The 26,066-nt window shown below is 37.6% G+C and overlaps 1 protein-coding gene across 1 annotated transcript in view; it reads left to right on the top strand.

Moving 5' to 3' along the window:
• The window catches only part of CPNE4 (copine 4), a gene marked incomplete at both ends in the record, with an annotated part of 190,701 nt that overhangs the window by 109,798 nt on the left and 54,837 nt on the right, over positions 1 to 26,066 (top strand). The window lies entirely within an intron of this gene.

The following is a 26,066-nucleotide window of genomic DNA, read 5'->3' as shown; positions in this document are numbered from 1 at the left end:
TATAAAATTAAAGTAAACAACACACAGTGAAAGGCAGTTTCTGAGACCTGCTTGCATAAATACCATCAAACCTTCATTTCAAGTAAATGTTTCTTTTCCTTTCTCCTTGATATTCCCCTTGCTCTCTCTACATGAGAGAGAGAAGTGCTACCACAGGCACTTATTAAAAACTTAAGATGCCTATTTCATAAGGTCTACAGTGACTGTGGGGAATTTGCTGCAACCACTCACCCTGTTTTCTGTTTGTGTTTACCTATAATTTAGCAATTGCCTTATGATATGAGTGCCTCCTGAATTGAGTAATTGTAGCAGTGTGTTTGGAACCCTGATTTGTCTGAGCACGTCAAGGACTGACCTGATCAATCTTCATAAACTCTGTGCAGGTGGAGCGTAAGATTTAAGATCACCCTTAAAACAAACCTGATTAACTCCCTGTGTTTGTGATCTCATCTTACAGATTCCTTTCTTTTTTTTCCCTTGCCTTTCCTTGGTTGTATTCTTGATAAAGCAGCTGAAGATTCTGGGGAAGAAAATACCATATTGCAGTTAAGATTTAGGAGAGAGAAATAGAGTCAAGAAATGAGCTTGATCCCATATTTGTTGAAGTCGAGTGAACTCATTCCGATGACTTTAATAGCCACTAGTTTGTTCTCCATTATGGGAATTGCTGGATATACAGCGAATTAACTGTCAGATGAATTAATCTAGATTTGGGTTAATTGATGTTGGTGAAGTGCTTTGAAGATGAAAGTACTCTCTAAATAACAAGTGTTGTCACAATAATTAAGGGTCCAAGTGAATTGCTCCAGGAGAGATCATCTGATACTCAGTGGTTAAAAAGAAAAGAGCTGATATTCACATCTCCAAGGAGCTGGGCTGCTGAGAAAGGTGGCAGAGGGTGGTAGAAGGCTGAAGAGCTGGTACATTTAAATAAAATGGACAGGGTAGCAAGAGACAGGGTCTTTCTACCAACCATTGGATGACTCTGATAGACCAAATTTCAGAGTTCACCCTGTAAAAGTAAATTTTTACTTCCAGTTCTTTACCAGAACTCCCAGTCCATGACCTTTTGTGTAGAAATGAAATTTCCCCCTGACCTTGCAAGGAGCATTCATAGTTTGAAACAAGGGCAGAGAGAACAACAAACAAACAAAAACGTTGTGTATGTTTGTCTGGATTAGGGGATCTGAGGAGTGTTTTCTCTGTTTCTCTTTCACAGATAAGAGAGGATTGCCTCCAAATAATTTGTACATTGCATTTCTTGTGAGCTTCTTTCCAGTTGCTTACTGCCTCCATGGTTCCATCCCAAGGCAAATAAATACAGGCTTCCACAGCTTTGCTATGCAAGTCATCAATATGAGAAATGTTTTGAAGGGCTCTTTCTCATTGTCTTTGAAACTGAGTTTTAATCCCCTGAAATGAAGCAGAGGCTCATATAAGTGCTGCTGACTGTAATCCAAATCAGTGGTCTGGTTCCTTCACAGGGGAATAGCTGATAACGTACTAAATCCCATCCCTGGGACCGTTTAAAATGAAACAAAGCACAGCCCTGGTAATGAGGATCGATTCCATACTGGAGGGTGGGCATATAGGATGCCAATTAATTTAATGACCTCTACATTCTTCCCAATTTCCATATCTCTGTGTTGATAGTGCACTTAACATCCTTACAGACCCCAGAATTTAGTGAAGCTCTGCTTTCACTAAACCAGATCAGGATTAGGCTTAGCTGTAACCTTGTAAAGCAGCTGAACGCTGTAGTGAGAAAATTTTAAGTGTTGCATATCTTAAAGAAAATCCATCATTTTCCTGCCTTTGTGTCTACAGGACATTTTACTGTGTGACTTACAGCATCCGATTATATTAAAAATGGAAGTCTAACCAGTTTTTCATATTCTTTTTTTCATTTCTTTCCGATGAGATTGGAAAAAATAGGGAAGGCAATTTCTAGATAATCTCATTTCAGTCTCTTATAAAGTAACAAAGCCTCACATTGGCTAGCATATAATCAATTTACAAAGACCTTTGGTTTCTTTCCAGATGTATTTTTTACTGTGTAAATTGAAAATTAGACACTCATGGAAATTCTTTCCTTGTTGTTAAATCTTGTAATAAATATAGTCTTTGCTATGAACTACATACTTTAAACAGAAAGCTTGCCTTAAAATTCGACTCATAAATTGTATGTGATAGTTTATGTGCTAACATACTGCCACACAAAAATGGTTACATGGTGCAGATAATAAAATATGTGTATTTTAAATTGTAGTATTCTCAGGGAGCATAGCAGAGTCAACTTTTAGGCAAAATAATACATTTTTTTTAAAAAAATTAGAAGTAGTATCTTCAGGGGCCTAATTATAAATTAATGTTTGTGATGTACAAGGCATTACTCGGGCAGAAATAGGTATTAAGTGTGTCTAAATGCAAATATTTTAGAAGATATCTTATTACACAATGGTTACATGAAAAGTGTGAACTTTGAAATATGAACTATTTCACACTGAAAATAGGTATTTAACCCTTCTGTACACAGTGATCTCACCTAATGCACATTCTGTTAAAATTTAGATCTGCAATTTTAGTTTACTAAAAACGTGTTTTCCCCCAGCTAGATGCTATACACGTTTTGTAGTGTCTGATTACGTGTGTAATGTATATGCACCTTACATAATGAGTTATGTTTTGCAATAAAAATGCTTTATCTGCCTTACCAAATCTAAATTAATCACCCTAAATTAAGCATGGTTGACATGTATGATGGTTCTCCCAATGATTTTGAAATTGCTTAATGGCAGTGCTCTACAGGGTTCCATGAAAAAATTGCCCTCCTTGTGATAAAACCAGAAGAAACCAAGGCTCCTGGGATCAGAGATGTCAGTGTGTTTCTGCATAGTTGTTGTTCTGCTAGTGTGTTACAGCTGCTAAAGCATGCCAGGGATGTTTTGCCACGGTGTTCACTATCACTAGCTCAGAGCTTTGAGCAGGATTCGATTTTAGGATAAAGCTTCTTTGTGACACCTTCATCCCAGTACCCCTCAGACAAAGAGAAGTCAAGAGCTGCTTGTTCACTAGGGACAGTGGAGTTATTTTAATGCCCTGCTTGCCAAGAGCAATGCCACTGGTGTGTTCTTCAAGAAGCCTGGGAGGATGGTGTTCTCTTGGCCCCTCATCTGCTGAGTTGCTGCTGTGTAAGCCCCAGCTCTTGTGCTCTTCAGGGCCCCTCACTGACCAGCCAGCTGAGGTGCTGCAATCCTTTCCCCTTTCCATGTGGGTGTTTCCACCATGCTGTTCATAGAAGTTGTGCTCAACAGAATTGTTCAAAGCTTGGTGTATTGAGATCATTGCTGCCACAGAACACCTCAAAGGATGTGCAAGCTATTTTGAGCATAAGACTGTGACCACAGAGATGTTTCATGTCCTGAGCATGACAGCCACTGTATCTGCTTTGCCTGAGATTAGCAAAATGATAGTGTTTCCTTTCACAAGTGTACTAATCCTTCCTCTCTCAAAAAGCACATGAATTGCCCATACATGCTTGAGTGGAAGAGAAGGTAATGTTAGAAATCATTTCTACAGACTGTCAAGTCTTCTAGTTTGCTTTTAGAAGAGATGATAAAAAAAGCCTATGGCTGGCCTGTCCCATACACTCCAAATTGCCTTGGTCTGAAGTTACAATATAGGAACAACATCAGCAGTTCATCTCTTAGACAACTCTAGATAGCAAATGCCTAAGGTCTGTTTAGATCTACTAATCACCTCTTACATTGTTGACCATTACATTACTAGCCTAGAGTTCCTAGTGAGTCTCCTCATTTATTTTATTTCTGAAAAATTCAAGGATTTGTTGATAGTGGTTTCTTTTCTATGGTAGGAAAAGATGAAGAGGTAGCTCTGAATTCATGAATGACTTGGGGGAAATGATGAGCAAGTGGTTTGATTATTTGTCCTCAGGGCACATGGACTTGAAAATCACTATGACCAGGCACAAAGGAAGTTCTCTTTTCTGTATGACACAGTTCAGTGATGGGATAGGGATATGTTGTCAAAGAATGTTGGGAGGCCCAAATTTGTCAATATGCTAAAAATCTGAGTAGACAAATTCATGAATGGTTATTGCATTCTGCCTGGCTTTTAACAGCATCTATTAGATGCTTCTCCAGCTTCATGGGAAAGCAAGGTTGTTCACTGCCAATAACTGTGAAAACGTGGTGAAGTAAAGAGGAATATCCCTTCCTCTAGGTGTTCACTAGCATCTGACAGAAAGATGATACTGAGATGATACTGGTACCATGTACTTTTTTTATTTTCTTATGAATGAATGCTTGGAGCATTCATAAGAATGATGAATGCTTGGAGCTTTCAAAATGAAATTTAAACTTCATTTTTCATTGATTTTCATGTGAAAAATCTCTAAATAGTTAGGGCTTCATTATCTGAGAAACTGTGCATATTCATAACACGGTGGTGTGCATACTGCTGGTAGGTCATGCCACAAGGCTTTTTTTCTGCTCCAGTAAAATTTTATAAAAAGGTGAATGCATTATTTAGAGCTGAAGTGTGTCTAGTTTGCTGTGTATAAACACATAGATGAGCCAGATAAGCCAGTCTAGTCCTTTAGTATTCGGTGGCAGCAGCAGTAGAGCATAGGGAATTCTGTGTATGCCTTCAAATACTCATCCTGATTCAAATACTGACCCTGGTTACAGATGCACAATCCTCTGCTGCCTTCCTTTCTTGTACATATCAGCTTATACATTTTTCATAAAAATACTGGCCTTCAACAGAATCCCTGTTTGATATCAGCTACTTCTGTTTTTTTAATGAATCCATTTCTAGTTGCAAGCAAAACATCTGAGAGTCTGGTGACTAGATGTCTGGAAAGGTTTATTTTTACAGGCTAATTGAGAAGTAGGCTACTCACATTAGGGACATGCAATTGTTCTCTTAGACAGACAACAGTGTTTCAGACCCTTGCACTTCAAAATATTTGAAAAAATGCTTTATTAGAGTCGTACCAAAAATGAGTTTTTGACCAGGATAAAATATGGGAGTAAAAAAATTTCCAATTTTCAGATTTTAAGAGTATTTTCTTCATAATACCACAAGTATTATTCATGAATAAAACGGAACTGGGACGGGGTCCTTGCTTCAGATTGATGATAAATATTATTAATAAATGAATTCTGTTGATCCAAGCAATGCTGAAAGTTATCACACAAATGTTTCATGATACTGCCACTAAGAAAGAAACCCGATTATCTGACAGAGATATGTTAGGAAGGTCTTTTGTGGGGAAGGTGTGTCCTTCCTCCCTAGGTGGCTGCTCCCCACCAGTTTGAGCTGTCTGAGAAGAGTCAGGATCTCATCATGGCTGACTTCACCTTGTGGTTGTCTTGGGCATGATAATAAAGCCTATATGCCTTCCAGCTTTCTCCTGAGTGTGGGATCCCTGTGCTACAGTTCATACCTCCTCCATTCTTTGCCCCTTTCTGGGAGCCTTGCATGCTCCAGCTCTGACACTTGCCAGAGGCTGGCTGAGGTGGGGGAAGCAGAAGCATGACTTGGCTCGAGCCATTCCTCATGCCATTCTGGGTAGGAGGAATTCATGCAGGTTAAAGCTTCCCAGCTCTGGAGAGGGCAGAGGTGAAGCAGAGTGGGTGTGCCAGAGCTGAGCAGCAGAAGGTGCCACATGTGGTTAGAACTGAGGCTGTGGGAAGCATCCGTCCCCAGTGTCGCAGTGGACATTTGAAACTGTGAGTCTGCTGCAGTGTCATGTCCTGCCCCTGAAACCTTGTCTCCTGCTACACTGAGGCTGTGTTAGGAATGTGAGATAATGGCATTGCTCATCAGAATGCAGTGTGTGCTTCTCCAAGCAGACTTATGAATATGCAAAACTTGCACAAAATAATTAAAAATCACTAACTCATACTCATAATCATCTCATGCACATTTTAAAATCTAGAATTGTGATTTTAGTGGCCTAAATTTGTTTGTTCACAGCTCTTGAACCCTTAATCTCCTTAAGAGCTTTAAATCCTCTATACTACATAGCTCTAAGGTGACCTGCAAAAGTAAAACACAGGATCCTGGTAAGGTAATGTTCACTGCATGCTCTCCTGGTCTGGCTTGCTCCCATTTTCCTGGCTTTTCAGGGCATTAAGCATGTACTTGTAAAGTTGTTGACATTTGAGTTCTTTCCTTTGATCTTTAATGATACAGAAATAAGAGCCTGATCTGTTTTCTATACAGCTTCTTGTGCTGATTCCTTTGGCTGTTGATTTCCTTCATTCCTACAGAAGGCAGCACATCATTCTGATCACCACTTTGTAACTGTCGCTGCCCTGTGCCCAGGGACAGGCTTGCCACCAAATTTAAGATCAAGATTAGTTGCAGGTAGGATATTCAGAGGAGCTTAGGAGATAAAAGCAAAGTTAAGGGAAAAGAAATAAGCCAAAGAAGGATACTCATTTGTCAGTCTTGTATAGAGTAGCATTCCTTCATAGGCAAAAAGCTGAGTTTTTTTGTAAAAGCAAGTGTTTTCTCTACAGGATATTACTTTTAAGCACTCCTTCATCTTAAAAGGCATGCAGAGGTTTGCCTGTGGTTTCTGTTTGGTTTGGTTTGGTTAGAGTTTTTTTGTTTGTTTGTTTGTATAATTTAATTTTTTAATATTTCTGTTTCAAAGAGTACAGCATCAGCGGAGACCAATACTGGAGTCAGTTCTGCTTTTGGTATTTTGGATGTCAGATATATATCCCCCAACTGCTGATGCAGGGATCCTTCACAACCCCAAACTCTACAGATTCCAGTGAATTCTGCAAAATGTAGCCATATTTTTAATACTGGAAGCTTCCCTTATTTGTTTTCCAGGACTAAGAAAAATGAAAAGATGCACTTTTTGTAAGGACTATTCCATAAACTGTTGGAGGAAAGACTTCCTTCCTTCACCTTTCTTATTTATCTGTCCATCAATTTATGCTGTTCCTGGGACATCTATTGCTACAATATCTCAGTATTGCACAAGTTTTACTTGTCAAAAACAATCAGAACTACTGATACTTTTTCAAAAATATTGCCCTGCATCTTTTAGGAAAGTTTCCACAAAATCCAGTGATCCCTCTGTGAGATTTAGATCTATGTGCTTCCACTTGCTATCATGGAGAAAGAGAAGCATCTGTGTAAGTCTGCAATAAGAGGCCTACAACAACAATCCCACAAGAGCACTTAGTGAATAGTCTATTTATGCCAACATAATGCTGTGCTGAAGGAAAGCCACAGGATAATGGCAGATTTTTCACCCATCCTTTTTTCAGATCCTTTTTTCACCCATCCCTCTGCTCATACTGTCTTAATGCTGAAGATACCTCTTGCAAAACAGGCACAAAGGGCTAAAGTTGGTCAGGATTTTCATCTCAACTTTTTTCCCCAAAACATGCTACTTGGTTCACATAAAACAATTTGAATCTATCACAGTTTTACCAGACTATTAATCAAAAGACGTGCCCCCAAAAGTAAATGTCTATATTTTTTGCTACTCATGACAGTGTTTCATAGATAAATTTTCTTCTCTTGCTTTAAATTTAAAACTAGAATTAAAGCCCATTACTCTTTTAAAAATAATAATAATAATAATAATAATAATATTCTCTTTTTTGTAATTGGTTTGGATCAAACAGAGCAATTTGCTGAAATATATTTTTCAACCTTCAGTAAAGACATCATTTCCCAGGAGACTGGATGGTGGTGGGCTCAGGGTTACATTCCTGGGGAACAGGTACTAGGAATTCAGCATCTTTCTTGTTCAGGTGCTTGATCCAAGCCCCCTTACGGTTTGCTGAAAACCGTATTTTGGAGGAATACATTTCATATAAGTAAGATCTGAACCTCCCAGCTGTCACGTACGAAAAGAGGCCATTGATTAATCATTTTAATTTTCTACCTGGTATAGTTTGTAACTGATGTATCTTGATTATATTCTGGGATTCTTAAATTACCTTGTAAATTTGGAATATTACTCAAGATGTTACACGGTCATTGGCTTTGTGATAAAACACTGTTTTCATCTAGAGGAGAGTGTTACTAAAATGAATGTTACAGCACTACAAGGAGCAACTGCATGTTCCATTTATCTTCTTTTCTTGCAAAGGAGAAATAAAACCATATTTAAGCATGAATGATTTTATTCAATGAACATGAACAGACTGGTATATTGAAATTAATTGTGCTTGGAGTTTATAACAATGACTTAATAGATTACTTCTTTTATACTCTTTTACACTTTGATATTCCAAAGGCTAAACAAGCTTCCTAAAGCTTCTCCTCCTTGAAAATACATTTTTCATGTGATATTGCCATGCTAATAATAATTACTTAGTGCCTTTTCCTGTTCTAGACCTGAGTGATTTTATCTATAAAAAAGATGTAGTAATTGCGGGAAAAAAAACAACAAACTATCAACTTATTTTCTTTCCTTCCTCTCTGCCCCAATTAAAAAAACATGTTTTTAATTAAAATAGTCACTATCTTTCTTTCATAACCTTTCTTTCTAGCTTATGACCCATGTCCAGTGCATTGCAATTAATGAAAAGTTGTTCTCATTGACCATGCTAATCTTAAGCATCTTAGAGATAGACATTTGTTTCAGAACTCAGGAGTGTTTCTGGTTAAGCCTTGGTTTGGGGTTTTTTAAAACAGAAAATGTGCAAAGTCCTCTCACTCTGAACACAGCATTCAAACATCAGGCAGTTTCCTTGCTCATACTTTCAAGTTGTTTTCTGCTTAGCCAAAATTAGTTTATAGCTTTATTTTTGATTTTTAGCCCACCTTTTCCTCTGCTCTCTGTACTTAACTCACAGAGACAGAAATAGAGACTTTTCAGTGAGACTCCCTTTTTCAAGTTGGTTTTCTTTTTGAGAGATCGTGTGAATCTCCTTTTCCTTTGGAGTTTCCATTGCTGCATAGTGGTTTCCAAAAAGGGGTTAATTGTTTCATACATTTCTCAGTTGTTGACAATGGCTATCACATCTCAGTTAATGAAAGATAAGTGAAGCCCAATCTGTCAAAAAATACTTGACTTTAATAACTATATCTGACCTTATTCCTACATTACTTTGAATTATGTATCAAACCTGCTTTAAAGCAAATATGTGTCTGAGCATCACTCATTTACTGTTCTATTTCCACTGATAACTGAAGAAGGACAATCACATATCCAGAAAGGATAATATATTGTAATATTCAGGAATGATACCTTAACTTTTTCCTATCCATTTCTGTTTCAGTTCTGACATCATGGTTACCCAACATGATATTGGCACTTCTAAAGCATATTTTTTCCTCTGGATTTTATTAACACTGCGTTTACTTCCAAATCCCCTTCAGAATTCCTTAGATATTTTATCTACTGTATTAATAGCATGAATAAAGCACATCAGGGTAGTGACTTAAACCGTGGGAAGGTTTTCTGAGCTGGGATGAAATTGCCTTTTCTTCAAGCCTGGGTTTGTACTGAATCTTTGGATTATAGACCTCCTGAAGTCTTAGGAATCCCCCCCTGGAAAAATGAGAGTAATTATGTGGTCTTCTGCTACTGTTTTGGATCTAGATACCTATGAATGTATACAAAACTGTAGAACAATTTAGCCTGGAAGGGACCTTAATATTTTGAATTCAAAAGACCTTTTTAATAATATTTCTCTTAGATGAATATGTAGAACTAGAGAATGAATATGAAAGAAGTTGTTATCTTCAAGCCCTGTCCCTAAACTGGAAGTAAGCCTAAACCATGTGACTTTAAGTCTGATTCAAGTGCTTTTAACTGAAATTCACTGGAGATTTTTGCTAGGACTTTTAAAAAGCACCAATTATTTTTATGCACCTAACCCGAGGCAGTGTAGGAAGATTCGATTTTTCAAAGGGGTTCGTTCTCAGTACTTTTCTCTGAAAAATCTCTTGAAGAGTCTTAACTGGAGGAATCAATAGCTCAAGTCTCCAGTGAAAATTTTTGTTTTGTGAAGCTATTTCTGTATCTCAACTTCATTATTTTGTCTAGATACACATCTAGGCCCCCTCTGAACTCAGTTGTCTGTTAAATTGACTGACTTGTTAAATTTTACAGAACAGAGGCAGAGATCATGTTTTCGGGTAGGGCCCAGTTAATTGCCATGTTTGATGAACTCCTGTGGTATTTTTCAGTTCTTCTGAAAGACAGGATCTTCTAAAACAGTGCAGAGCATATCACTAAAAGAGAGTTATGCTAATTGCATTTGATTTTGTAACTCTTGCTGGTATGTCATGGTAATAAATAACCATGTTTATGTAAGTGAATGGAAGATTATAGTTATAACCACTGGAAGAAGCTATTCCTCTTCTTTCCTGCTTTCTTATGCATTCATTAAATGTATTTCTTTATTTCACAGTTTCAATATGCGGAACTAACAAATCTTCTCATAACACATTTACTTAATAGGTTTAATATTGAGCATTTATTCAGAGCATTTCTTTGAAAGATTTTGAAACACCCTAAAATGAATTATGTTATGTACTTGTGATGTTGGAGCTGATTAATAACAATACGTCCACCCTGGAGAGAACTAGAGAAAGCAAAGCCTAGACCCTGCCATTGTCTCAGGTAACACTGCAAAGCACCATTGTCCAAAATAATGAATCAGATCTCAGCAGGTTACAGAACTAAAACAAATGCATAACATTTTTAAATACTATTGCTTACCTTCTGATCAGGTTTTGAAACTATTTCTTATATACAAAGACTCATTTTTATATGTCAGTTGAGATATAGTCACAGAACTCCAGGAGGTCAAGTTTAAAAATGTTTCAATACTTGGGACAAGTTGCAGCACACTTCTGGTTTAATGCAGGGACACCATCACTCAGGCTACATAGCCAAGATGTTCTGCACCTTAAATCCATATTTTTCCTAGTGCCAGTGGATGGGAAGAGTGATAATGTGTACAGAAATAGCTTGACTGAGATTTCATCAGTGGTAGAACCAGGGCTCATTGCCACTCATGCCTGACACTCATGATGGCTGCTAAGCATCAATAGATGTTTTCCATAGATGAAGAGAATTCTACCAGGAGAGATTGATTTAATTGAATCTGAAAATTAGTGGAAAAGCACCTACTTTGACGAAAATTTTCCTTGAGAAATATTTTAAGCAGGATGGGAAATTCTGGTTGAAATAGCAGAGAGAAAGAAAGAGAGGAAGCAATTAGCACTGCAAGAGTCCCCAGCCCAGAACAGCTGGCTGAGATGTGGAGAAGCCATTTGAATACAAGTTATTCACTTACTGACTAATTGCAAGCTGACTTTTCTGTTGAAGCAGATCCACATTGTATAATTAAAATGGGGAGAGTGAACAAGGGAAAGGCTGATGCCATCATATGATATTTAAATGTTTCTCTCTGATGTGGGAAACTCAGGTTCAAAACCTTGCCTTAATAAATATTTAAAAGTTTATGCAAAGCAAAGCAGCTTCAACAGAGAAGAACAAGAGAGAAGCACAGAGTAGAAGCCTGGAATAGTTTCCATAGCAGTGCATAAAGCCCATGCCTAAAAAAGCAGAGAAAATGATGGAGCAAGAAGTCAAAACGAAAAAGGCTCTTACCCATAGGCCAGAAACACTATCTTCTATTCCTTCCCTCCATCCCTAAAAGAAATATGTACAGTCCTGAGTTTGTCCTGATACAGAAGGAGGGAGTCTTCTGAAATCCTGAAAAACCGCTAGGGAGAGGACAACATTTTTCCCATGTTCTCATTAGAAAAGGGTTTCTTATTTACTAGGACAGGTGTAGCAGGCAGGATATTATAGATATGCAGGATATCCAGGCTGTTGTCTAAGGACAGGAATTAGAATTATAGCATGAGGAGCCAACAAGTCTTAATAAAAATTAATCCCTTTAAGAGGAGCAGGTCTTGCTTGGAGCCCTCTTCATTAACATATCTGGAAAAAGTACTTAGGCAGCCTGATTGTTACTTTGTTTTAACAGATGAGTGAAACAAATCCACAGAAGTTAACTCCTGGCCCAAAATTAATCTAGGAGTTCCAGACAACGGATGTTATGCTTAGGTACATACAGGTCATTTTCAGAATATGAGGCATTTTGTACATATATTTCCTGACCAAATGCAGCAGTATGATGATGAGAATTTAATGATGTATAATAAGTTGACATCTCTCTTTAAATGTCACCGAATGCAAGCTTGCACTTGCACAGTACAATACTAAAATGAAATTATGACTTCAAAAATGAGCAAATACACTTTCAAGTCCGAGATCTGTTTTCAGTAATTTGAATCTCTATTAAGGACCATGCCAGCTCTTTATACACTATTGGAATTAAGCCTAACACTACTCTGTGAGCAGTCAGAAAGCAAAGTGTATGACAGATATTGAAGAAAATTCTGTCCTGTATGATGTTAGATTTTCTGGAATACAGATTTCTCTGAGCCTTGAGTACTCTCGGGCCTATTAATATTAAATGCTATTTACCCATTTCTCTTTGTATTTCACAAGAGATTCTACCCTTGATTTCATCTTTCCACTTGCAAATCCCCACCAACTACTCAGTCTCACCTTAGAATCTTGACTGTTAACTGACTAACTGCTAAGCAAAAATATTTTTTCTGAATCCAAAGGTGGTGTACCAGGGATAGTTTATGTGGCTTTGGAATAATTGATCAAACTGGTTGGTGGAAGCTAGCTTACAGGGAGATTGACAGCTATTACTGACTTAAAAACTCTTCCCCACGGTACTGCAGAAAGACAATGAATCGAATTGCTGACATGCTGGTGCACACCTAGTGGAAATGAATGCTTTTGTGGGCTGTACTCCTTGCCAGCAAGAGGTACCTCTTTTGAGTGCTCAGCAGAAGTCTCCTGGGAATCAGTGTCTTTGTACACAGCAGAGTCATCACAAATTGGAAATATTTCTGTGTATGCATGTGAAAGGCAGAGAGAAGTCTGTGCTGACTGCAGAGCTTCAAAGGTTAGAGTGCTACGTTTGGTGATTTCGATTTAGCCACAGGTGTAATGTATTTTTCACACATGTTATAGCACAAAATAAGGTAAGTGGTGTTAAAAGTTCCTTCTCTTTCCAAGTAGCTCTGTGAAGCCAGTCTCCAGCTTCCTGCCAGATCCACCAGAAACTTCTTGCTATCTGTACATTGGCTAGAGTCAGCTTTTAGGAGGATGGGATTTGTGTACCAGATGGATTTCTGGTACACTGCTTACTCCTTTTGTAAAACATGAATATAGAATTTACACAATTTCACCAGGAGCACGTAAGCAACATTTTCATTTCAGTAACATTCCTGAAAATATCACAGATTTATTTTTTCATCATTATATCTGCTCTTCATTTCATCCAATGCATAGCAGAATTAACTGCAGTGTGGCATCTGCTTTACTCCTGACCAGCTGCTTTAAAGATAGAGTTCTCACGCTATTATGCTTGCAGTTTGGGTTTTTTTCCTCAGGTGTTCCTTCTGAGGGCCCCATCCAAAGGCCAGTGAAGGTCAATGGGACATTCTTAGTTGGTGTAAATTATACAGCTCCATTTACTTCAGCTAATGTTGACAGTTTGCATCAGATTATACCTCCCGGTCTTTACCTTAGAGAGAATTGTTTTTCCTATATATATATATAAGACTAGTATTAGATGGCATACTTTATATTCATAGAGTATGTCACTAATTAGGTTAGACTACTCTGTTCTGCCTGTCTCAGGAATAATGTTGTTTCATTTCATAATGACATAATGGTGCCACCTGCAGTCCACAGCCTTATACAAGTGGTTTCAGATAATGTGGCTCACAGTAATAAAGCACTGAACACACAAACAGGAAGGATAACAATAATCAGTTATTTGTAGAAGGCACTGCATTTTAAGAAGAGATGCTTTATTTCTGCTACCATAATAAGACCTTAAACTTCTCACTATTTTCCTTGAAAATGTAGTCACTGAAACCAAAATATTTGCCCTGGTGACTTGTCAGAGGCATCCAATAAAGCTCAGTACAGTATTCTCTGTAGCTCTTTTTGATACCAAGTGCTCTGGAACCTGCTAAGACACTTCATTGCAAATGTCAGTCCCTGTGCACGTATCACCAATAAAGAAAGCTCATATCCTGTAAACTCTGTTTGAACCTGAGAGATATTTTTCTTTTTATTAGCAGTGTAATATCAGAATTATTAACTGATTAATGTAGTTCTTTTGCATCTTTCTGATCAATTTGGTTTTCTCTTCTCCTGTTTTATAGGGAAACCTATTTCCTAGTGCTGAAGGATGCCCAACTACCAAATATTCTGTTATGAATTCTTTATTATTATTACTTTTAATATGTGGATTTTGACATGTTTTTCAGAGGTTTTTCTTCCACCTCCTTCTCACACTTGTTAAAAATACAGTACGTTTGCGCTTTACCTAAATAAACACAAGTAAGAAGTGGCAACCTGTACAGAGACAATGTGCAAACATACCACGCTGGTATGGGAAACTGGGAAAAGAAACATGATGATGAAATAGGGAAGATATTAGAAAATCCTGTTCGTTCCAGTTGCAATTATTTCATAGGATAAACTAAGGTATTTATGACTTGGATCATTTTTTCAATTACTCTTCTTTGTGGGTAGTCTTCAGAGACTATCTGCAGATCAGATGGAATAACCACGTCTTTCCACCTGAATATTCTGCTGTGTATAGGGTCTCTTTTTCACGGATATGTTATGGTTGTTTAATGGCATATTGATACAGGTACATGTTTTGCTCTACTTCCTTTAATAGTAGTGAGATAAATTACCCACATTAGTAGGAAATAGGGTTTATAATTCCATTGAATTAAATGTTTGATTCTCCTTCTTCTTCCATTGGTATTTATTTTAATGACAGCTTCGTAATTCACCTTGCAGACTAATGAAAGAATGTCCGCACCTACATGATTTTCCTGAATGCAAAGGAAATTGTACATTAATTTGACATAATGTTAACATTAGGGAATGAATTGCCAACTCCGTTTTAATCAGACCTCTTTTTATTCACCTTCAGTTATTTTTGGTATAATTTTGTAATTTATGCAATCTAAGTACCTGATTGCATATTCAGAGAAGACACTTAGATTTCTGAGCAGTGTTACTTCCTACCACTTATTTGGAGTACAAACACAGACATTAGCTATTGAAAGTCTGGGTTTAGAGTACCAGCTCCATTCTTTATGGAAGTTCTTGTTTTCCCAAAATGCTACATTTCTTGGCATTCTCAAAACACAGGAGCCCTCTTCTAAACCCAGTGAAAACAGGCATTACTACTTTTTTCCAAAACTGTTTGCTAGGTTTATATGCTATAAAATAGTCCTGTATGGTAACCCTACTATTTTTCCTGTTTTCTTCAGTCTGGGGTGTGTTAGGGGATAGTTGTAACCTGAGAGCAAGCATACTGAAATGTATGGGGTTTATCTTTACAGGAATTTCTCATGGAATCAGACATATTCTTTCATTTATTCTCATTGGTCCTGTACACCCTCTGAACTGATTTGAAGCGCAGAGGAGGAAACTTAATATGGGTGGATATGTACAGATGTTTTCATTTTATCCTATGCTGTTGTGCCATGGAATTATAAGTATTTTAAGTTGCTCTTCACAACTTAGTCTTCTTCAATAACAAAAAGGAGCTAGACCTAGATTTTCTTCAGCTGCTGAGAGATGATGGTGGCACGATAAGCAGTGAAGATCTTAGTTGCTTTCTACACAGTAATTGCCAAGTCTTGCAGGCTTCATGCGCTGCTGTTGGGCAGCCGATTCCGGAGGTGACTCTGGCATCTTCTCAGGAGCTGGCATAAACACTGCGACACTTCAGGGCAGGAAGCAGCAAATAACTCTGTGCCAGCCTGAACTGCAGGGGTTGTTGAGATGGCAGAAATTTAATTGCTTGTGCTGGAATCAGGCCAGGAAACAGGGTCAGCTCTCTTGTCCTTTGAAAAAATATTCTGGCACATCACAGATGCAGCAGCAGCACTTGGAGTTGCAGCAGAAAATTTTTGCAGCAAGCTTCGATCTCATCCTATACATAGAGGGTTGTCCCTGTACTGAAAAGCCCACCCTGTCACCCTGTTAGCTAAGGATTCACCCAAATAAAGTCAGTGTCTGTCTTCACTAATATCTTTTGCCAAAATCTTGTCTCTTTGGGCTAGGATGAAGGTATATCTCTGCTACCTCGTTCAGATGCCACTGATGATAGCCATGTGTCAGTTTCTTTGTTGGCTTATTTGGAAGAAAACAAAGGTTGTTGGATACAGGATCGTTTTCAAAACTGCCAAATATCTGTTAGAAATCCAATCATTCAACAGTAAAAGAGATATCCCAAAGATAAACTTGATATTAAACAACATCACCTCTTACTGTCACTGGAAAACATGCCAAGAAACAGAATTTGAATGGGTGTTTCCTTCCTGAAAATCTTAATGTTGGGCTTCCTATCACTGATTCTGGGCATTTTGGTCTCTTAATTTTGCTGTGTTGTGAATATGTCAGAATTTTGTTGAGGTTGTTTAGTACCAAACCTCAAACCTTCACTTAAGTCACAGCATATTGTTCTTGAGTGAGAAACAGGATAAGCAGAGAAACTTTTCAAAATAAATATATAATTTCACAAAAATCATCATCTATTTGTAGATGGTTCAGAAGAGGAAGGGAGACAAAATTAATCAAATTAATTACTGTTTGCACATGCTTTGCTTTGTATATTTGGCAAAAGAAAATCACAATAGTGATTTAAGGCAACTACTTTCTGGAGCATTCTGTGTGCAGCAGACTATTTGTGTCTTTGTAATATTGTTACGCTCACAGAAAGCTATCAGATTCCTTCTTTTAGTTCCAGTGTATGTAGCTGAGTTTCCTTATGAGCCAGGGCTCATAAGGAATCATGTTTCTTCGATAAAAAGCAGGGAAGGACTCATATAAAGCAAGATCAATATACTATTTTAATTGTCGATTTGGATTACATATATATTATATAATATGCGTATACTATATATACACCATATTTGATAAATTAATTCTATATACTTTCATTAATATAGAATTATAATATGTTACATTATAATATATATGTGTATTTCACTGTGTTTCATCCTCTTCATCGGGGAAGAATCTCGCCTCCCTAGATGCTACAGCAAAGCACTCAATTACCTCGTTAGGCTTAAGCTTTCATCTAATTTCTAGATTATTTCACCTATGTGGAAATCTCAGTGGGTCTATTTTCCGCAGCAAATTTTCTGCCCCTGTTTTTCTCCTTTCCTTCCATGCCTCTGTCTTTATAAAATATTTTTACGGAAGAGACTGTTGTATTCATATATGGCCACACCTTCAGGTTTGCCAATCATCTAGGAGAACCAGGATGCCAAGCACTTCGGGTTTTCAGCCTGTTTCTTCCTGAGATGTTGGAAACAAGCCTGATTGGCAAATGCAAGAGCTCCCTGCTCCTGTGCCAGCTTTCCCAGGGAGCTCACCCTCAGGTTCCCACCCCACCATACAACATGCTTGTTTATACAAAGTGTCACATCCGTCATTATTGAAAGAGATAAACCCGGAAAATATAGAGCAGCTACTAAAAACTCATAGTTATGCAGAGCACTTATTAAACACTTGAATGGATACAAGGGGAATACAAACAGGAAAAGGAAGTCTGCATAGATTTAAACAGGTATTCTAAAGTATTCTGTTAAAGTGTTATTTTCTACTCAGTGCAAGAACAAAAATCAGAAACCAGGTTATTGTATGTGTACAAAAAACCCACAAAGATCTGAGCAGTTACATAAAAAAGATGGCTTTTGTCAAGTGTTGCCATTTCAGAGTTTTAGCAGGTTCATGCGCTCCCAAGAAACAGGAAAATATCCGCTGTTTAGCTGATACATAATCATGTCATGATCTTAATTAACTCTTTACTGGAATTCTTCAATAATATTTTGCCTCGGGTGCTTGTGGCATTGCAGGGATTTAGGTTCTTCATGGAGATGCTTTCAGTGTCTGTACAGGAGACGAATTCAACACTAAACACAGCATAGGAAGTAAAATAAAACTCTGGGCAGAAAACTAACTTAAAAACAGTGCTGAAAAAGGCTGGTGGTTTTGTTTCTAATTATGTGCTCTGTGCACTAATTGAGAGAAGATATATGGAGGGCTCACCTTGAAGCAGCAGTGCATTTGTGTGAAAGCACTAACTGAAGCTGAGAACATGAGAAGAACAAACAAAAAATTAACAAAAAAACCCAACAAAACACCCACCCCAGAAATGAGGCCATTTACACTCTGAGATGACTGCTGAGAGAAGTGCAAAGTATTCAGTAGAAATTTCACAAGGATTTAAAAAATCAAATATGTGACTATGAGTTAAGGAACTGTGACCTTTATTCTCAGACCTTTACCCTTTAATTAAGCTTAGGTTTAACCTTTAACATTGGCCCCTTCTGTTACTTTAGCCATTTTAGTTATAATAGCCTATGCTCTGTCTCTACCTGTATCTCTTGATTTTCCATAAGAAACATGGCTTAGAATATTACTTTAATAAACATTTAGAATTGCTTCATGTTTCTTAATTGATTTCTTGTCCACTTGATTCTAAAAACTTTCTATGTTTGAAATGTCTGCTGGTCTTCATTTAGAAATTACTTGTAATTGGGAGGACCCACCCCCACTGTGTTACCATCCACTGAACTGAGTGGCCAGTTTGGGGCCATTAAACCAAATCCTGTTTGCCAGGTTATTCTTTTGGAATGATATCCAAGAGATGTGTAATTAACTCCCCCACTGATTGACAACAGAACGAACAGTGTAATCAGTTACTTTCTATAAACACTCATCAATATTACAAGTGGTGTTTGGGGACAGATTGATGCTCTGGTGGGGAAGAGCATTTTGTACTCTTTCTGCCAAGTATCATCATCTTCCTTTCCTGCTTGACATACTAGGCAATGGCTGATTTTTATCTGCTGCCTTTCAGAGTGCAAGATAAAGCTTTTTTTAGGAACTGAAAGTAGATAGTGGGAACTGGATAGAGTCTTGTTCTGTCTGAGAGCTTTTAGATATGCAGCCATGAATTATGCTAAATTTCACTGCTGTGTTTGCAGCTTCCCCAAAAGGTACACCAGAGAGGCCTGCCAATGAGTAATGCCCTTTTTTTTGCTATGTAGGGAATTGTTAGTTACCTCAGTGAGCAGAAATCTCAGATACATCTGATGAGAAGAGGCACTGCTGGGTCAGTACGCTAGTTTATCACCTCTCACAGAAGTTTAGAAAGACAGATTCTTGTGCATAAGGACAGAACAGATTGCAAACTAAAAGAAGGGATATTCATGGAGAAAACTACCGGAGGCATATTGATAATCTCACAACAGGAGCCTCAGAGGAGTATTTGCAGAAGTTTTTGCTGTTACTATATTTTGCTATTGGTTTATCCTAATTGAAAAAAGTTGCACATTATGTTGTGGACTACGAGGCCAAAGACAGACTCAAAATCTTGAATCTGGTTGACTGAGATGGAAAGTCACCATTTTATACTTACTTTAAAAATGCTCCAGCCTGCTCTCTCAATTGTTGGACAACCAAGTCTTCATGACCACAAGCAGGATAATAAAAAACTTGCCCGATTTCTGTGTTGCATATGAAGTTGCTAGGGGTGTTTTGGATGGGAAATACACACACACCAAAAAAAAAATTGTTATTAACATGGAGTTATTTGGCCTTAATATAAAGAAAGTATAATACAACTAGACATCTGTATGTTAAGTCTCATCTGCAGAAATGGAAGGGTGCATGCGTTTGTGCCCATGCTGAACCTCCTTAGTAACTGCATCATTGCTTGTATATATATACTGAGGATGTTGTTGCATAGACCTAACTGTGACTGTTAAGTAGAAGCTTATTTATGTTTTCACCATGAAAAACCTAGAGAGTCATTGAAAATCCAGTTATAAGTTCTCCCTCACATAGTGTAACTTACTGTAGCATATTTCTCTGTTCCAGAGAAGTATCTGTGGGCTTCATTAGTCAGCACTGAAAGATTTGTGTTTGAGGCTCCTAGGCACCCTTGTAATACAAATAAAGGTAATCAACAAGCTGTGGTTTTAAGTAATTGGTTTTTCAATGACCCTGATGATTCTTACGTGCTGTGAGCTGTCAAGAAGGGGCAACATCCAACTGTGAGGATTCCCGTCACTGCTGAGCCACTGCTGATGTACTTAAATCTCTAGTGCTGGTGTAGAGAGACTGGTTCAGTGAAAGTGGTTCTGTCTCTGTTTTTACTTTTCAAGAACTGAAGTAGACTCAGGCTGGTGTCATATCACATCTGTCAATGAAAATGACTCACTCACTTCAATCTCGAATCAGAGGACCTGCCCCTTTTTGTAGGAAAATAAGAATTCTCCTTCCCTTCACTCTTCTCTCCAGTCAAACAATTTTAAAATCAAATTTCCCATGTGTTTATATCCACAGGCAGATTATTTTCTTTGTGTTTTGAGTGTCTTGGCTGCTATAATTACTGCAGCATTTCAGAGGGAATGCAGAATTTCCTGCCATTAACCAGAGGCAGCTATCAATGAGTTTATGTCTCAAGTGTCCTTCAGTAGGCAAAAGATCTGAGTCCAGTAAAACCCTATCAACTTTTAACATATCAATTACCACCATCTATGTACAGGAGCCACAAAGGTGTTAATGAAATCCTGGCACTTGTTCAAGTTCATATGAAAAGTCTCATTGCCTGCAATGGAGCCAGTATTTCACCTGATGTTGGCCTGGACTGGTGTCAGTCCATTCTGATTCAGCAGAACAGAAGATGTGGTTTTCAAAAAAAATGTGGTTCTGTAGTCAAGAAGAAAACTTTGAAAGTTGCTTCTACGTCAGCTTCACAGAAGCTGCACATATTCTAACAGCATAATGTATGAACTCTTTTTCCTCCGTTAGTTCAGGGGGTTTTGAATACTTTAGTTTGAAGAATTGAGGTAATCTCTCTGAGAAGAAGAAGTTAAAATATTTTATCTATGGTGTTCTGAAGAAGGCTTTACTTCAACCAGAGGCTTGCGAGAAACATTGGTTCATTTCAGCTGCTTTCCTCTATTGTCACTGGAGGCCAACTTCAGAGGAAATTGGAAATGAGACTTAAAAAGTTTATTTTCACTTTTTGGAGAAGCACAACTACTGAAAAGATAAAACTGTGATGACCAACTTGGATGGAAAAAAGAGTGGAGTATTTCATATACATCAGAAAAGACCAAATTTCTATACTGTGATATTTATAATGTAGAATTTGTCTTTGGAACATCATGACTAGAGAAACAGAATAACTAGAAGTGTTTAGCTTTTATGCTAAAGGTTTTACATAGTTTTTCTAATACCCTAGTGGGGAGAATGGGTAGGTAGTAGATAAAGGTCTTCCTACAAAAAGATGTTTTTTGAAGTATTCTAAGGGGGGTATGTATAATTTAGGTAGGTACAGTAGGATATTTCAGCTTCATTATCAAGTATTAATAACCCTGATGAGAGACAGACTGTTACAGAAGGATCACCTTGACAACTGAGTAAATGTTTTTCTGAGATTTTTTTTCACCTTCTTTGTCTGGTTTTTCCATGTTTGGTGGGGTTTTTTTTTTTTAGGGTTGTTTTTTTAAAGTTTTCACTGATCCTGGAGGATGAACCAAAGAAGGATTTGTTTGTAGCCTTTTGCCAGCTCATACCACCTGCAGTTCAGAGGGCTACAGGAAGTAGAGTAGGTCACTGATGTTGTCTCAAGACCTCATTTCTTTGAGACATAGTGTCATATAAACTCTACCTATAAAAATTATTGTGGTGTTATTTTAGTTTAGAGTTAATTGGTAAGAATTTTGTGACTGACTGGTCTGTAATTTATTCCATTCAAATCCAACAATGATCATTCTCCTTCTTGCCTAGCCACAAGATACCTTGTTTAACAAAAATGCAAGGAAAAGCCATCCAACACAGTTTTCTGTTCAGAATTTCAGCCACTCTTATTCAGTATTGTTACCCTAACATGTAGCTGGGGACTACAGGCAATTAATGGACAAAAGAGAGTTCTCTTCCTTGAAAGGTATCCCTTCCACTCCTTACTGAGTGTCAGGGGACACATACTGAAGTAAAAACACAGAGAAAAATCTCCCTTTTGATGCAATATATGAACTAGGATCTCACCTGGATCAGAGCCAGATCAGGGTAGGGAGCCTCTTATTCAAAGGACTTGACTGCTCTAGGCTGCTGCCTTTCTGGCTGTCTGGCACTTCTGCTGGCATAGAGCAGCTGGAGAGGGGGCCAAGGATTTGGTTTTCTCTCCCACTCAAACCAGTATGTTTTGGTCACAAGTTATTCAAGTGTTTTAAGTTAAGTAAGATCTTAGGTTGTCGGGAAGGCTGTCTTAACACTCTACCTCTCCAACTAAGTGGCAAGGTAGTACCAGCACAAGCCATGCTAATATTTCATAATTGGACTTCAAACATACACAGAGCTGGAGAAACTCAGGCTGGCAAGACTGGGAGTTTTCAATTTTTTTACTGGCTTTGTGCATGCTATAATCTGCAGTGTCTGGCTAGCTGAGGGAAACTTAATGGATTATTTTCAAGAAGTACATTTCCATGGTCTGGCTGTCAGCTGCCTCCTGATAGGATTTAGTCAGGAGACTCACTGCCAGTCTTTTAGAAACTAACCTTCAGAGCATGTTTTGGGCTTGTTCATAAATTGCAAGGTTAAGTTCCACATTTCTCCATTACCCATACCCAAAGGTGCTGTATATAATAGTTCTCTCATTGTGAAAACCTAATGGAGGCAAACCACTTCAAGCGTTTCTCAGAAGGTGCATAGGGAAAATAACCTCAGTATCTGCAGACACTCATACAGAAAAACATGCTAACTGTAGCCAGTCTTTTCTCTTATTTAGTTCTTATATTTAAAGCTAGATAGGATTATGACTATGGGAAGAATTAATTTATGACAATTTCACTGGAATTTTGTTGGCTCTAGTATTAAGGCTTGGAAAAAGTCTCAATAAAATCAGAAATCGTTCAAGTGAGTTCTTGCTCATGCAGAGGTAGCAAGATTAATCTAGCTGTCATCTTCTGGGAAGCATTAGGAAAATCAGCCAGAGAAGCCTGTGCTGTTGTAGCTCCAGTGCCAATGCTATCTTTCTTGAATGCCTTTTGTAGCGAGAGTATTGGCAAAATCTAATCTTGGTGAAAAAACTGAAATTAAATCAGGGAAAATTTCCATCAGCATCCACCCGAGACATCTTTTTCCTTTTAAAATGGACCTTTCTTCAGTGAAAGGTTCCATTTCACCTGGAAAGAAATGTTTCATTTTGCACTATTTACAAGAAAAGCTGAAGGAATGAAGATGTGGATACCCAAAAGTGATCCTCTGATGTCATCTTCACTGAGTCTACCAGTTAGCTCTACTAAGGACAGCACAGTGTTTCCTGTCCCTGCACTCAGCAGGTATTTTGGAGAGGAAGATAAGGTCATGCAGGGGTGAAAGATGTTCTCCACCATTCCAGTCAGTGCTATTCCATTACCATGCAGCATTAGCAGAGGTTTTTTAGTCCTCATATTTGAGCTTGCAAGCAGTAGGTAGGAGACTGAATTCTTTCACCAGTTATCTGAACACTGACTTACCAGCATTCAAAATTAAGTGTATGGAAAGCCTCCTGAAATTAATGAGACTTTTAATAGAGTGTAAATATACTGTTAATCATATACTTAAGCAACCTCCAAGACTACAGACCCAAAGAACGCATTAAGGTTTGCCTAAAGGATGATTTACATTATGGAAGATTTGATTTGAAAAGCACATAGGGCCTTCTTAAAACAAAAAGAGAGGGACCAAAAAACCCTTTAAAGTATTTCACAGGGAAACAATACTTTGGTTATCACCTCTGGTCTTTACCTGATTATGGGTTACTTGCAAAGATCCTTCCCTGCTTGTTCGATCTGTTTGGGTTTTTATAAAAATGTCTGGACCACAGTATTTATGTGCTTCAGCAATGCTTTTCACATGCATTTGAAAAGCATATTCATCACTGTGTACAACATGTTTTTCAGACAGTAACAATTAACTTCAATGGCCAGATGTGAAACTCAGGGAAAAAAAGAAGTCATAATGGATGTACTTGCAGGAATCCCCTTTCTCCCTTAGCTGTAATTGAACAAATGGCACCGAGATAATACTGTAATTGTTTGCCTTTTCCATGGAGCCAATATGAAGATTAAAGTACCATCTGGCTTTCTGAAACCTAAAGTTAGAAAACCTCTAGCTTGAAAGAAAAAGAAATTGGGTCCCTGTTGAGTGGACATTTTATATGTAATTTAACTTTGCTTGTCTCCACTCAAAGTTCTAACCACAAATAAGCACTCAGAGCTTTTCCCTCTTCCTAAGAGTCAGCACCCTAATAGAAATTTTTTGAAGTACCTTTTCCTGGAGGACTCTGATAACCTTGGGTTTATTTGTATATTTATGCTCCAGTTGAGTTTAAAGAGGGAACCTGAAAAGTAAATCTGATTGGATAATTTCATAATAAGGGTTCTTTTTTTAATTTTTCTTTCTGAAATAGTCATCTTTTCAAAAATATTGTTTTAAAAGTTTCCAGCATTACTAAAACTTCACTCTTTGCACATTTATAACAATTTTGCTATGGCATTTTGACAAATCTTTTTACTTAGTATTACTTTTAGGATCTTAAATAACTTTTGCAACCATTACAGAGAAAAAAATAATTTTAAGTCATGCTTCATCTGTGAAATCCATTTTTTCATTAAATATTTATAAAGTAATTTAGATTAAAAATGAGCATTTTATATTAGCAAGAAATTTCACAGAAAAATAAAAATGAAGCTGTTTCAATCTCTATGAAACAAAATTGGTTTCAGGGATTTTTTTGTAAATTAAATTAGTTTTTCTTGGATTTTTTTTTTCTTGTTACCAGCTCATCTAAAAATTTCTGTTGATAATAAACAGAGTAATTTTTAGGGAAGATTTAATCCAAAAGAATACTCCAGGACTGTTAGTGTTGAAAATACTCTGTCTAGTTTTTTTCCAGGCAGCATTACCACTTTCAGAATCAGAAACCCACTTTCATTTGATTACTTTTGTATAAAATTTAGCCTATAAACAAACACGCAGGAACTGCCCCTTTTTTCCCCTCAATCCACCCCCTCAATGTCAAAGCTGCTAAAAAAGTATCTCCAAGTCTTAGAGCAAAATATTTTCATATTTTGATCTGGAGAGCTTCCTTTATTCTGGGATTCCTGAGTAAAAAAAAAAATAAAAGCAAGTAAAATAGCAGATGATGGGATGGTCCAATTCTCAAGCTTTCTAGAGTCTTTACCCAGCCTCAAAAGGGATTGTCCACCTACCAGCTTTGACTGGATTATTTGGGCTGGTTAGAGAGCATAACTGGTGGACAGGGAAGTCTGTTTTAATAAGGTGCTTTTTTGGAAATATTTAAAACTCAAAATCCAGTTGACATCTACTGATTTCACTTTCCTTCTGAGTGAACCCAATGCCCCTTTGGACCAAGAAAACTTCAAATGGTTTGAGGAGTCTTTGAGGAGCAAACCTTGCTCTTCCTCTTGTGTTGTCTGAGCACCAGCACTGGGTCAGAAGTAGTGAGCCTTGCTGAGACAGAGAAGCTGGATAAAACCTGCTGTTGTTACCCTCAGAACCACCTGATAGCGATATATCAGTGCACTCCTCATGTGACAGTGCAGATGGCTTTGATGCATTTCTGCTTTAAAAAAATACCTAAAAGATACTTTTTAGCAGGACATTTTCAGTAAAGGCCTCCTGATTCAGTCAATGTATTTGACCTTTATCTAGAGAGAACAGAAGGCTGAATTTTGGATTTTGTTGTTTAAAGTTTTGAGCCCCTTTGTTGTCTTTGGAGCAGTTTTAAAATTACAGTTTAGCAAAGCCTGTAGTTATTGCTATGTGCTTCAGTCTTGGCTAGCTGAGTTGTATTTAGCAAAACCTGTAAAATAAAATTCTCAAAGCTCAAACT

The sequence above is a fragment of the Coloeus monedula genome (genome assembly GCF_965178545.1).
Source record: "Coloeus monedula genome assembly, chromosome: 1".
Classification (NCBI taxonomy): Eukaryota; Metazoa; Chordata; class Aves; order Passeriformes; family Corvidae; genus Coloeus; species Coloeus monedula.
This window is presented reverse-complemented; position numbering and strand designations above follow the sequence as displayed.